This window comes from Bombus vosnesenskii, unplaced genomic scaffold (genome assembly GCF_011952255.1).
Source record: "Bombus vosnesenskii isolate JDL3184/JDL3185 unplaced genomic scaffold, Bvos_JDL3184-5_v1.1 scf7180000013263, whole genome shotgun sequence".
Classification (NCBI taxonomy): domain Eukaryota; kingdom Metazoa; phylum Arthropoda; class Insecta; order Hymenoptera; family Apidae; genus Bombus; species Bombus vosnesenskii.
This window is the reverse complement of record NW_022882923.1, coordinates 7,256,156-7,270,652: the sequence shown is the minus strand read 5'-3', so window position 1 is coordinate 7,270,652 and position 14,497 is coordinate 7,256,156. Positions and strand designations below refer to the sequence as shown.

General features: G+C 37.0%; 1 protein-coding gene across 3 annotated transcripts in view; it reads right to left on the bottom strand.

Moving 5' to 3' along the window:
* LOC117232441 (protein split ends-like) overlaps positions 1 to 14,497 on the bottom strand; it is a 378,682-nt gene that overhangs the window by 239,448 nt on the left and 124,737 nt on the right. The gene's annotated exons all lie outside the window — the stretch shown is intronic.

Below are 14,497 nucleotides of genomic sequence, written 5' to 3'. Positions count from 1 at the left end.
ATTGTAATTATACTTCGAAAACGTGTTCATTTCACAAAACACACCATCGTACGAGATAAATCGCTATACGCATACGGTTTGCATCAAGGTTTGATTGCACTCTTGCAAGAAAATTTATCGAACAATTTGTTCGCGACCGAGATGATATAAATTAGAGTTGTAAATCGCTGGTACTTTGTTACTCCGACTACCAGACGCGGTTAACACGCTTCATTTAGCGGCAATCACAGCGGAGTTAAGAAATCGAGCAAGTACTCGGCTAATTAATACAAACGACCATCTTCACCAGCGACGATAAGCATCTCGAACTACTATATCCAATTTTTGCCCCAACCCTCGCAACCTGTCTGTCCCTCGATTATCCTTGCTTCGTTCTCCAAACGAAGGGAACAATAACGCAACAACTCGTCACGATTAATTATCCTTCCCTTCGTTGCTACCCTGTATTCTCGTGATCTCTCAATTTGCTTCATCTAGCGGCAAAAGTTCCCGGATAGATATGAATCGCATTTATCTTTACTCGCGAAGAACATACAAAAATAGAATGAATACAATGTTTCTCCCAGGCATAATAAAAAAAAATATTTTTTGTAGTATTATTTATCGCGTTTAATATGTATCTGTATAGAAATATGTTTGAAATAAATAGAACGTAAAATATAAAATAATAAACATTATAGAATATTTTAAACAGATAACATTTGCCAATTAATAATTTTCACAAAGAAACTAATGTAATACTAATAAAATAAGTAATTAAGGAATGCAGCGACAGCAAAAGAATAACAAATAAAATTTCAATTTATCAAATTAAAATTTAAGGAAATTTAAGGAACGACAAGATATATGAGTGGGCGATATAGAATTATAATGAGCTGCAATATACGCGGTTCATATTATTATCATTCCTTGCTTACACGTTTGACACAAGTATGATTAATTTCGCAACCCGTTCCATACCGAACCTTAAAAACTTTTCAGCATTAGCATAACATATATCCTTCGATTAGATCAATCGGTCATTCATTTTCACGAACGATACTTGTCGAATCGATTAATCTCAATATATGTCAAATAATATTTAATCCAACAACTTCAGTTAGATAACGAACAACGATTTGCATAGACACTACCGTCAAAACGTTTAGAAGTATTATGACTCTTAAGAGATATATAATCAAAAAATTATAGGAAATGGCTGTTTATGACATGATTTGGCACGCAGTTGAAATTATGAAGTTCGATACATTGAGCCTAATTTTACTATCCTTTTCATTTATCAGGTATCGTTAGCAATAAATTTCCAATGACTAACAAAGCTACGTAAATAGTTGTATCGTATATTATTTTTGAGTTCTCTTATAAATTTTCCTCCAATTTATTGATACATTGTCAGTAGTCAGTAGTCTTTAAAAGTAGTTATTTGTCGAAACGTTACTGAAATTCTGAACTATGTTTTAACTATACTTTAAGAAAAGAAATGTGTAATAGATATAAAAAGCTTAGAGTATCTTAAGATTCTTTGGAATAATTTGTTCGAAGGTATACAGCATACAGAAGAAGGCAATATGATTACAGGTGCACGAGGATAACATATTAATGAATGTCAAACAATTTGTATTGTAAAACAGCTGAATAAATAGTGCAAACTATGTTTTAATTACAACGTACAACTCTTTCATAACATGCTGTATGTTATCATTAAATTGCGAATGTTTGTGCATTTCTGGGCAGTTTAAATATATGAAAGAATACGGAATATAAAATATCTGATGTAGAAAAATACACAAAATATCTAAAGTAAAGTGATCGACGTAATATTTACAAGGCGGAATACATTTCTACATAAAAAAATTGTAAATATACGAGTAAACCAAATAAACTGAAATAAACTCGAATAAAGTTTCAAATGCTTCATAAAAAAATATCTATCTATATGAATTTTATCTGTATAGAATCCTTTTCCGAAAATATGAATTTGCACAAACATTCGCGGTGAAACTGTGATCAATCGCGACAATCACCGATGAAAGTTCAAATTTCCTACATAAAACCTTATTATGTAGTTCTAAGCTTTTTGTCGGTCGAGTGTTACACCGTAAGAAGAAACCACGAAGCACGTGAAAAACCTGTAAAAATATACGGCGACGTTAATGAACTGTCGCATAAATAAACCTCGGAAGCACGTTTGATAGACGCGGCAAATATTCGAAACATGTCCCATGAAAGCTCGGCTGTCTATTTTGCAACGATATTATTACGACGACCGCGTGGATACAGTTTCATTAATTACAGAGTTGAACGGCTGGGATGTGGCGTAGCGAGAGAGAAACGACGGTCGATTTTATCGAGCGGCGAATTTCAGCGGAGAGATCGCCGGGGAAAAAGATCGCCAAATACCGGAGCTCACGCGGATATCCACGGTATTTTGGATCGCGTGAATGTTTAATTAATTACCAGAATGTAAAATGAAAATTAGCATAATGCGATTTTAACTGTGTCGCCTGTATCAACGCGAGCGCGCAAACGCTCGACGCATTGATCGTAGAGCCGTTCGGTTTCAATCCGGCCGCACTGATCCAGAAATATGAAAATTCGCCAATTTCGCACCACGATTTCCCTTTCGTTTCCATGTAACCGATAATCATCCTCGTTTCCATTTCGCCCCGCGTACAAATAGAAATTTAGCGGTCGATTAACGGCAACGTGCGACATTATTTTGTTATCGTGAAATATACATTCCACGTAAAAGTTCTAAAAATACATTTCTCGTGCGGTATATATTTTGCGTAGAATTTTTGTTTTTGATTAGATTGCGTTATTCTGGTTAAGGGAGTAATTTATGAAAGATTCTATGGAAACTTCTACTTCGATACGAATGATGATAATTAATGGGATTTCATTTACAGGCATAAATTAGTAATTTATAATTAAATATGAATTTATATAATTCATTACGAAATCTGTAATTGATTGTCTATAAATATGTAATATTAATTAATTTACAGTTAAATGGAGATTTCGAATTGATCTTTCAATTACAGAACATTATTTTTAATTAACATGTATGTATAAGATTATTGCTGCAGAGTTTCGCATGGCTCTTCTCATTTTATTTTCATATCAACGAAAATGATACTTTATTAACCCCTCAAATCCTTTCCATTGAAGCTTTATTTTTATTGAAAGTTCTGTTAAATAATGTAATAGAAATACCGATAAGTATCACGGAATTTTCTCAGATTTCAAACGATTTAACTTACTTACGAAGCGTGAAAAATATGTTCGCCCGAAGAGAGACACGTACATGTACGTACAGAAGCCAATCACGCAACATTACTTTAACGAGCCCTACTCGTTGTAATAAAACACACGACACGTACGGAAAATTCCAAGATTTCTTCAATTGCATAATACGTAAGTATTAACCTGTTAACCAAGGAGTTAACTCGTCACTCGAATTGCCAATCTCTTCGATATAACAATCCCCTTGCTTAATGATGTCTATTTTATACATGTCAGGTTAATTCTCTCCAAAATAAACTACATCATATTTACATTTGACAAGGCTAAAATTAACCTATTTGTAGCTTGACTTTTTCGATTTGACTTCAAATTTAATCTCTACCGACCTAATTGTAAGATATTAATTAATTAAACGACAAAAGCATATTTATTTTCGGTAAAATTTTAATCAAATTTTAATTAAATTTCTTTTAAAAGATCGCCCGAAGAAGTTTATTCCTATTATCGACAATTATTAAAAAAACAATTTTTTCTCATACGATAAAAAATATTCTGAAAGAGTTTCTCGCTACTCAAAGGGTTAAGGGCGATTCGATTAATTTTCAATCAAGAATACAGATACTTGCTGAAACATAAAAATTCCTACCGAATAACAAGCCAATCGATTTTCATGTCGTTCAACCGACAATTAACAAGGCAACCACCCGCATTTCGTTAAACGTGCCAGCAGATATTTATCGGCCGACGAGCATCGAACGAACGAGATTGATTATTCAGGCGATTCTTCATCGGCGATTAAACGCTTGTGACGCTCACGGGGGAGGGAGTTTTCTTTGATTGTGAAACGCGCAAGCAATTGAACAATTTAAATTCTTTACATGCCGCCACCAAGGATCCGCGCCCTGTACTCTGTAATTTATTCCCGTGTTCCTTTTTTTATTTTCCATGGTATCCACCGACACGGGCGAAGGTATAACTTTAATAACTACGTGTCCGTCGTCTAAACGAAAGACCACTTTCGAAATATTCAAATCAGCCTTCGTGGAAGCGACACGCACGACCGTGGTAGAAATAATTACGGCAGTGACGAATAATTTATACGTAAACGCGCCGCCCGCGGCTAATCGAGCCACGGCCTTATGTCGAGGCATTGGTATGATAATCAGATATTATTTGGATCGATCGGCGTCTACCCTTTTTGCCTCGCCTGATAAAATATGACGAGACGAGCATCCGAAGACATTGTAATCGGCTGTTTAAACGGGCTGCGAACGTCTCGTACGAAGCTGAAAATTCCCCTCACGAGAATCGTTCCACTCGTAAATAATATATTTACGTTTTTCCCTTCTTTCTCGATAAATATTCAGATACGATATATATTAATTATGCGTGTTCCTAATATAACAACGTCTTATAATAAATGTAAGCGTGGAGATATTCAGAGATATTAAATAATCGATGTAACGATTACGTTTCATAAGAATATTATTTCCAATGTATTATCATCGAATATAACGATAATTCAAAATACGGTAGAGGAAAAGCGATCTGGTTCTAGTTTCAAGAACACGTTACATGTTTGATATTATTGAAACGATAGATCGAAGAAAGAATATTCTGCAAAATTTAACAAAACATATTATTTTACTAAATGTTGGGGTTATAACTCTCACAGCATTATGAATAATTAAGCAAATTTCTTAGAATTAGCTTACTCTGAATTTCCAAAACTGATAAAATGGTAAAGTGATATTGAAATATTAAACACACAAGATCATAATTATTTTTAGTTCTGACAGCCCAACAATAGCGTGATAAAATTATTCGATAGAAATGATTATAAAATTATAACTTTTCATCAACAAAAATAATCCTCTTTTATATTATCAGCAGTAATGCTGAACTAATTCGAATATGAAAAAAGATAGAGCCGACATTTTAATTGATTGATCACTCCAGATCACGCCAGAGTAAAATTGACTATTTAAACGACGGATACAACTCGATTGATAACCCACTATTCCTCAATAAATGTTCAATCTTGATATCCGTTATATATTCATTTTTAACAAAATTTTCCAACAGATATAAGAGTCAAATAAATTCCATTAAAGTCTTGTAATATTTGATACGCAACAGAGAGTCGATGTTTGATAAGAAAATTGTATCTCCATTATATCTAAAGCAGCATTTGGAATAATCGTGTTTGCAAATTATCATACGTTACGCAGGAACTACGGCCGTTTTGCAAAAGTTAACACTAGCGTCGTTTGTTACGGCGAAATTTGTTGCGAATTTGAACGTAACTCGCGTTAAATGGCGCGGCGTAGCTGCGAAATTTTGTCGTCAGGGTATAATTAGAAAGTTCGCGAACGCGAACCTCAGAACTATTAAACTATAGTTAGACTGTCACATATTCGAATCGATAAAAAGTTTGCACGATTGCTAGATTACATGCAACGGTAGCCTACCACGATACTTTACTTTATGACTCGGTTTTATACCTCGAAAAAGGAAAGTAGGAATTTAAGCAAGTTCACTTAATTCCCAACTGGCAACGCGCGTTTAAAGATTTCAACGAGGTTCCGGGGATGTTTCACAATAAAAGAAGTGTAAAATTTTTTTTCTTAAAATTACTTTATTTAACGTCACATCAATGTTTTCCCCTCATATTAGATTTGGTATTTTACAAAATGTACGCAACAAATTGCTTTTCTCGCATCAATATTAATAGAAGATTATTGATGCAATTTAAATAATGTTCTTTACGTGTTTATGTACTGCATTAAAAATAACCTTCTTTACTAATACCATATTCGATGTCACATTAATCGCAATATTAAATTTCGTAACAATACATTTACGAAATTTTTTATCCCATTTTAAATTAATATCAATGTAAAATTATTGGAGAAATTTCAATAATTTCAGTAATTTCAAGAATTTAAACAAGTGTTGAAAAAGTTTCCCGATTCTACAGTACAAACACTATCTACGTGTACAAACACTATTGCCTTTTCTCTGTCGGAGATCATCCAATTAATCTGGTAAATAATAATGGTAATAGGAATCTCGGCTCATTTTCTCCTCTAGGTCAAAAGAAACTCGCGTTGAATATAGAAACGCTAATTTATGCTAATAGCTAGTTACAAAATCATATTATAAGGAACTTCTTTTTCCTCGTTCATTCACTACGTTATTCATAGACGCAAGAGAAAGGAAGGAGTCATAGGTAAATCTTGATAAATTATATTTCATTAGCGATATAGTGAAATCAAGTATTCAGTTTGTGTAACAAACTTGTAGAAAGACATTGTCAGGATTTATTATCGGTCATTAACCTCCTAGCCGTAAAGATACAAGATCAAAAATGGTATGATAACGCTTAGGCTATTAATCAGGTAAAACGACATAATTTATTGCCAAAATTGTATTTCAAACGCAATAATATGTTTGCACAAAGACCCTGATCTCTTTAACACGTCATATATTGAAATGTACGTTAAAATCGCACGTATATTGCGCGTATTATGTCCATTGAATCATTCCTTATGCTGAATTCAAAACAATGAAAGTCGTCGTGATAGTTGTAAAGGAATTTAATAGAAAATTATTAACTAATTAGCGATAGATAATTTCCATTCGACACGCGTTAGAAAACTAATTATTCGCGAAGCGACATTTTAAAAGACAAAAGCAAATTAATTCATTTTTATCGATATTCAAAACTCTACTTTAAGGAGAGGTATCTAATTTAAAAAACGATACAAATTAAAGGTACCCATATTCAGACACGCAAAAACGTTTCTGAGAAACACCCACGCTTCACGCTAACGACACGATATTTTCTCCGTCTGATTACAATGAAAATGAAGCAAACACCAAGTAACGAGCGCCCGGGCGTTTTACGGCTGATCGTGACGCGAGAATTCTTTAATTCGATTACTTTCAACACCGACCCGTTAGTCCATAGATCGTCGATCCCTAAGGACCGCCCATGGTGACTGGGATCCACAACATAATTGATGGACCAACGGAGAATTATCTAATGAGGATGCTTAGGCTAAACGAGTAGTCAGTTCCACACTCCGTGAAGATACCTCGAGTCGCTTCCTTATATCGCATCCTTAAGTACCGTCGGCATCCTACTTCAACGTTTTCACCAAGATTTACAATGACGTTCGCGATAATAGCGTACAAGTTCTACGCGTGGAATCGTGCGGTCCCGTCGTTACACACTTCGCGTGCTGACAACGATCCTTTAATTTTACGATTTCTTTCCCGATTCGGTGTTTTCTCGTCTGTTACGTTGTCCATCACGAACCACTATGCCTGTTCGCTATTTTTTGATCGTTACCCGAGATTTAGCGCGCACCGTGCTTCGAGGAAACACCAAGTCGGAAAAGTAAAACACAGAGCTGAGAAAGATTTTCAGACGCTGCTGAAGAGAACTGGATGGAGTTCTCCTACGGATTCGTTAACTCGACGATCGTGTGATCGGATACCATACGTTCTAATTTTTGGAGAAATTTTGGTTCGATTATGTGGAATTTTTAAATATAATATCAAGTTTATAATAGAAGTTCTAAAATTCTTCATTTCTAGATATAACGAAAAATTTAAAATCATTGAAATGTTTAATTTTTAATTAATCATCTGCGTTCTACTATGCACTATCACGCGTGTCATCAAAATAAGTGTCAATTCGAATGCATGAAATTTATGCTGTAAACATGTTGGCAGCTCGAAATTAGACGAGTTGAAAGATTCACAAAACTAGCGCCGTTATGAACAGCTTTAATTAGAACTTTCGATAAATCATTAGAGATTATTTTAATTTTCAAAATTTAATATACTCGCACGTAGTAGCAACAACACTCTAAATACTTTAACCTATCCATTTATAACAAATATTATGTAATAATTATGAGCGTAATTATAATTAGTGAAAAATTCACTCGTCCTGAAATACGTACAAAACGATTTAATTCCAGAAAAATTCGATACAACGATGTAACATTAGTCCAAAGACTGGGCTCGATAAGAAAGTTAAACAATTCTAAAACCGATGAATATTTGTAACACCTAATAAAGGAAAACATTACATATCGTACGTATTATGCACCATTAAGCACCGCAAGTATCCAAAAAATATTAATCTGAAAATAGATTACGAGAAGGAATGCATAGGTAAGGCTATGCGCGTTATAATTGAGTGTTCCGGTTCATCGACTTCGCGATTTTCCACTTAACAAACGAACGACGTTCGAAATCCAGTTTGTTTGATTTGCTCGTAGAACGTGAATGAGCGGTCAGTGATAATTTCGCGGAGAATTTACTGCTGCACTAGCGAGTACATATATCGTATAACAGTTACTCTGTAACAATTTATTGCGACATTGGGTTACATTCGTTTCGCTTTTATGACGACAGTAGCCGCGTAACGAGACCGTGATCAAGCATTCGGGTCAGAGAGCAAAGAGAATAACTTATCTAACGGTGTTTATAGTTAAACCGTATTTCTCGTTCTAGCGTGTAGACGTAGGCGATACTATAAAATCCCGCTTAGGTCCCGTTCATTAAACGAGATTTAGTTTATGAATTACGCGTCGCGATACAACCGGGGCGGTCGGATCGGTTAACAAGATTAATAATGGAATATCCATTCTAGTTGAAGCACTAATGCCCGTAATGGATAATTAATGTTCAATACTATCTTTCAACGGTATTACGTCTCTGGTCATCGATCATCCTTTTATTTTGATAACACGGTTTGTTTCACCGTGTAGCGGCCAACGTTCCGAATATGCGGGGATCACCGGTGCGAGTTATGCTGCCTGATATTTATTATTAAATTATCTGCGAATGACACTTGAAACCGCCACGCTGTTCCATGATTCCCCCTATGCTAAAACGCTTGTCACTTTCGTAAATAGTTCCCGAATTACAGAAAATACCATTTTCGTGGTTATCGCTTTCATAAGTTTCGAATACACGTATTTCAAAATATTTGCCGATAGATACTAAAACAAGCGAAAATCAATGCAGCATCCCTTCCGATTTATCGAAAGAAAAGAAAGAAGAAACAAGTTAAAGTTGGAGAAAGTTGAAAATGAATCGATCGTTGCTTAAAAAATTCACCGCTCGCTTAAAACAATTCTCGAAGCAAACGCGAGAAGAAATAGGACAAAGAACTCACCAGAGTGATTCGACATAGGAAGATTGATTTTTCAACGAATGCTCGGCACTCGCCGGTCAATCCGAGCTACGTGAACGGTCCTGAAAGGTCGTCTAACGAAGTTACGAGGGATATCGAGGATTAGGCGAAGAGCTAAGCAGTTCTGCCGAAAGACGAGTCGCCACCAGACTAGATTGTTCGTGCGAGCGTGGTGCTACAAGGGGAAACGAATGAAGTGGACAGAAGAAAGGGAAGGGGAGGGAAGGCGAACCGATCCAATTATACCCCCCTACAATAGGATTAGCCCCTGTCTCGACGACCTTCGTGTCCTCGATCCTAACCTCAATAACAAAAAGTCGGTATGCGTGTCGAACAGCTGGAAGGCGAGGCAACGCCTTATCATCCTGTCTACTGGCTGCCATTACGTCCTTGATCTCCTATCGGGGCATTAGCCGGTGATCGATCGTCGCGAGGGAGGCAAATCAGCTTCTTGATTTCGTGGCCCGCCTCGTCACCTTTTTCGGTGATCCTCTTAACTAGTTTCCTCTTCGCTACCGAATCCAAGCCGCTCCACGAATTACGAGATAAACGATCGGAACACGGTCGAGCGTTTCTTTCAAACGTCGAATTAACAGGGCAAATACGATTTGGATAACGCGAAACCGGCGATTTGCCAAGGGAATCGACGGATCGATTTGAAAGCTTCTGAGAGATTTTTCTGATCGGAGGGAGATTAATATTTCGTGCTCCCAGGGATACGGTAATCTTGACGAAGCGAAAGGTGTTTCTGATTGAATCGGGATCAAAGGGAAGCTCGTTTTATGGTCGAGTTTCTTGATTGATGATAACCTAGGGGAGTGAAAGATGAAGACTATGCTTGGCTGATTGTTTCAATATTTCACGCGATTCCTTGTTATTCGATAGATTTTGATTCACTGAATTTCTTGCGTTTAAGACAACCGGCGTTTAGCGTTATATTAATGAAACGTCTTATTTGTATCTTTCCTTTTTCAGGTAATTTAATACTACCGTATTGCATCGTTTTACGCCGTGTAATATTTCTGTCATCTCTACGTTATAACTTTGTTCATTTTGAAGAAACAATATTTGATATAGTACAATAATAATAAGAACAAAAGCATAATAGTATATTTAATATAAATTATACATTTAAAGCATTATGTGACAATATTTTTGAAATGATGGAAATACGTTTTGCGTTTGTTATTACGTAGGCGAATTTGCGTAAAGCATTTACCCTTGATTATTTAATATTTATCTATACAGCAATGTATCGCTCTTTATTATTATGTAATAAAATAAATTCTTTATTATCATGACCAAGTTGACTAATAATTTAATAAACATTCAGTAACTGACTCGGTATATACCATTTAATCCATGAAATATTCACAGAAGCACGCGTTCATAATTTACGACTGTAAAGCACAACGTTATCAATTTTTAACCAGGGATAAATTACATAAAGATTCAAGTAAGCAGCAATCTAAATACGATGTGATATTCATGTATTTAAAATTATCCAATTTTGGGCGGGGAGAGCGGACGAAGAAAATACGAATTTTGACAGGAGACGATAAAAGTAAGTAGGCGCGATATCGGAATCCATTATTTATAAACGAGTCAATCTTGTCGACAAAAGCAGCTTTCCCTCGAAACAGACCGGGACGGATCCCGGGGATCGAAAAACGTGCGCGAATACTCGGTGATATTCGGGACTGAATTTTTCAGATAGGGCGAGGAAAAGGATCCGCAGGGAGAAAGAAGAAGGTAAGGAGGAAGACTTTAATCTTCTCTCGTGAACGACGGGAAACCTCAATCCCTTTTCGTGCCCTTCAATCCCGTGGCTTGTCACACCGAGCCGCGTGATTCGAGACATGTTAGAAGGGGGCAAAAGAAGCCACTCCGACAGATGTTCCGCTCCGCTCGAGAGCCACTCGAGAAGAACTGGTAGCCATTTTAATGCCAATGCCAATGCCTCCTTCGGTCGTCTCTCGAACGGAAAACAAACGTAAAAATAATCGTTCGGCATAATGCGATCCCTGGGACGATCAAACGGCATAAATAAACCTCTCGCTCGATGCTGCTCCATCTCACCGTATCGACCTGCCACTTAAATTCAATATTACCTGGAAATTTAATTAACCGAACGTCCCCGTACTCCGGTTGTATCGATGCCCCATCCATGCTTCAACTCTTTATTACTGATAAACGATTTGCGATATTCGTGCCGATTGAACGGCAACCACCGAAGAAAAAATAACAGCGTCTGATACCGTGATCTCGAATTTGTGGAAATTCTTACGTTGCGATACGCCGATATACTATATAAGTGTATAATGTAACAAGATATCAAGCGGTATAAAAAGTTAAACAATTATAGGGAAAATTCCAGCGTCTCGTTGCGAAAAAAGTTGCGAAACTGTGATGGTGTCAATCAAAGGATCAAGGTTCACGGACGCGATATCGCGGTTACGATTTGGGACGATTCCAAATAGAAACGTCACTCTTTTAAGCAACGATTTCAATAAATTATAGTACATCGGAACGAAATTTAGCGAACTTTTGAAGTTCTTGGGTAGTTTCGACAAAGATGGAGTTTCAGACATACATTTGTTTCAAAATTCATTTCCACGCTGATCTTTTATACGCGAGCTGTTCAGAGGCAACACTGACCAACTTCGTAAATTAAATAGTAGAAAGATATTATGAATATTATTTTTTATAATTCAGCGTGGGACTTGTGATTATTTGTACTATCTCCATACAGTGAGTGAGCTTGTGGAATTTTTTGAAAAATTGATTATTAGTTATGTATCTATAAAATACAGACATATAGGTACAAGAGAAATGATGTTGATTATATAGTTTGAATACCCAGACTCGTATTACCGTATGTGTAACTTGCTTCAATGTTAGATGACGTCCTAATACTTCTTTTAAGTATTCGATAATATTCAGCGAAGTAAACTCATTTGGCTGTATAAATACCAACATCTTAACTCTCCCACCCATACGCAATTCGTTAACCAAATAAACTTCCGCGTTATCAACGACAAAACGTTATTCGAAAAGCTTCTCGAAACATCTTCGTTATACAAAACGAAAGGAACTAATGATCATCAAATACTGAAAGATTACAAGACGCACCCTCGATGCTTAAAATTTATCTCGCGGGCTGTGCAGCCGTATATTTTAATTTTAAATACCGACAGCACCCTCGAAGACGGTCGAATCGAAGGGAGGAAAGCGACGTTTCAGAAAGAGAAAACAAAGGGGACTGTTGGCAGTTACGTGAAGAGTAGAGACGCTATTGGTTGGTTGGTAGCCGAAGCAGCAGCAACCGTAGACCTGTTATTAAGGTCAATGGGCTTAAAATATTTTAACCGTCATGGTCTTTATGGCATGGCCACTCTCGCGGACGCGCAAATATCCACCTTTCGACCGACTGCTCTTCTTCTCGCCACCTTTTTCTTTCGGCTGTTTCTGCACAGGCCGCGACTCTTCCCTTCGTCCACCTGCATCCTCGTCGACCAATGCGTCTCTTGTTCTTCCGCCAAACGGCGCTCATCGATCTTTGAAGCCACTCTTTGCGGTAATTGCACGTAATCACACCCGTGGTCATTATGAGAACGACTCGGCAGATGCGTACTTTTTTTCTCTTTTCCTTCTTCCTGTACGCTTCCTCTCTCGCCCTTTCTCTCCCCTTGTCACCCGTTTTCGTCCTGCGCCGCGTCCCTACGATACGCTGCTTCGCTTCGGGAATGTTTCCGGTCACGAAGTGAGAGATTCACCAGGTATGCCGATCCTCTTTAATGTGTTCATCTCGGAAAGTGGTGAGCAATTTGCTTCTGGCAAATTGTTTAGACAGCTTCCCTTTTTTTTTTTTTTTTTTAGATACATTAAGAAAGAGAGGGATGTTGTTTATACGTGGAAGGGTTGAGTGGTTTTCGTTGGGCAGGAATATGGATATTAGTTTCCTACGGAAATAATATGTTAATCGTTCCATTCTCAAATTAAGTAACACACCATGCAAGAAAGAGGAGTATACGTTTCGCGCAATTTCTCGATAAATTGTTCAATTTTTTCGAAGCGCCAAGTTATTGCGCGATATACTCTAATACGCAAATTCCTAGAAGTGGAAAAAACATAACTCTAATATACAATAAATAAATTTGTTTAGTATTTTTCAACCTATTAACGTCAGATAAGAGATGCCACAAACATGTTGATATTTGGAATTGTTTACAAATGGAATAAAACTTATCTATAATTCTATGATTAGCTTCTACTGACAGTAATAGTTTGTGCGCTTTATATTACCACTTCTACGTATATAGTCGTGCGACTACTATCAATCTAGGAACAATCAGATTGAAACAAAGTTAGAAGAAATACTGTCATAAACTAACACATTCAATGCGTACGGCTACGCGTTTCTTCCAATATCAAATACAATCGGACGAACATATTTCTATCACAGAGTATCACACGAACAGCCAATAGGAATTCGAAACGTAAAATCTAGTACTCGTTAAAGCCATCCATCCCTTCCGCAAAGAAATGCAAATGACACGCCGCAGCATGAAGAAGAACGTAATGGCACGTTTCCATTTACCCTCAATTAAATGATTACAATGCGTTTGCCATTCGCGTCGCGGTTCTCTGACATTCCTCGCAACGCCGTTCGATTATACGTCGAGGAATAAACTCGTTCGCCTCGTCATTATCTTTTCCTTCCACTCTAGCGAACGTCCACCCTTCATTTACCAAGTTATTCGTTTTTCCCGAAGCTCGTAGGCTTCCCTAATGGAAGGATTAATAAATCGACAAATTGCTATATCCCATGTAATCGTCGGCGACGTCGTTATAACGAGAAAACAGCTGGGCAGGTGCGTGCTTTTCTTTTTCGCTTCTTCTCGCCACGCGGATTCCGCGCCGGAGTCTCTCGTTCGAAGTCGAATAATCCGCAGGAAACGGACAGCCGCCGGTAGAAAAACGAGATCGAGGCAGCCAAGTCGTTCCTTTCGCAGGAATGTAGCTCGATCCTTT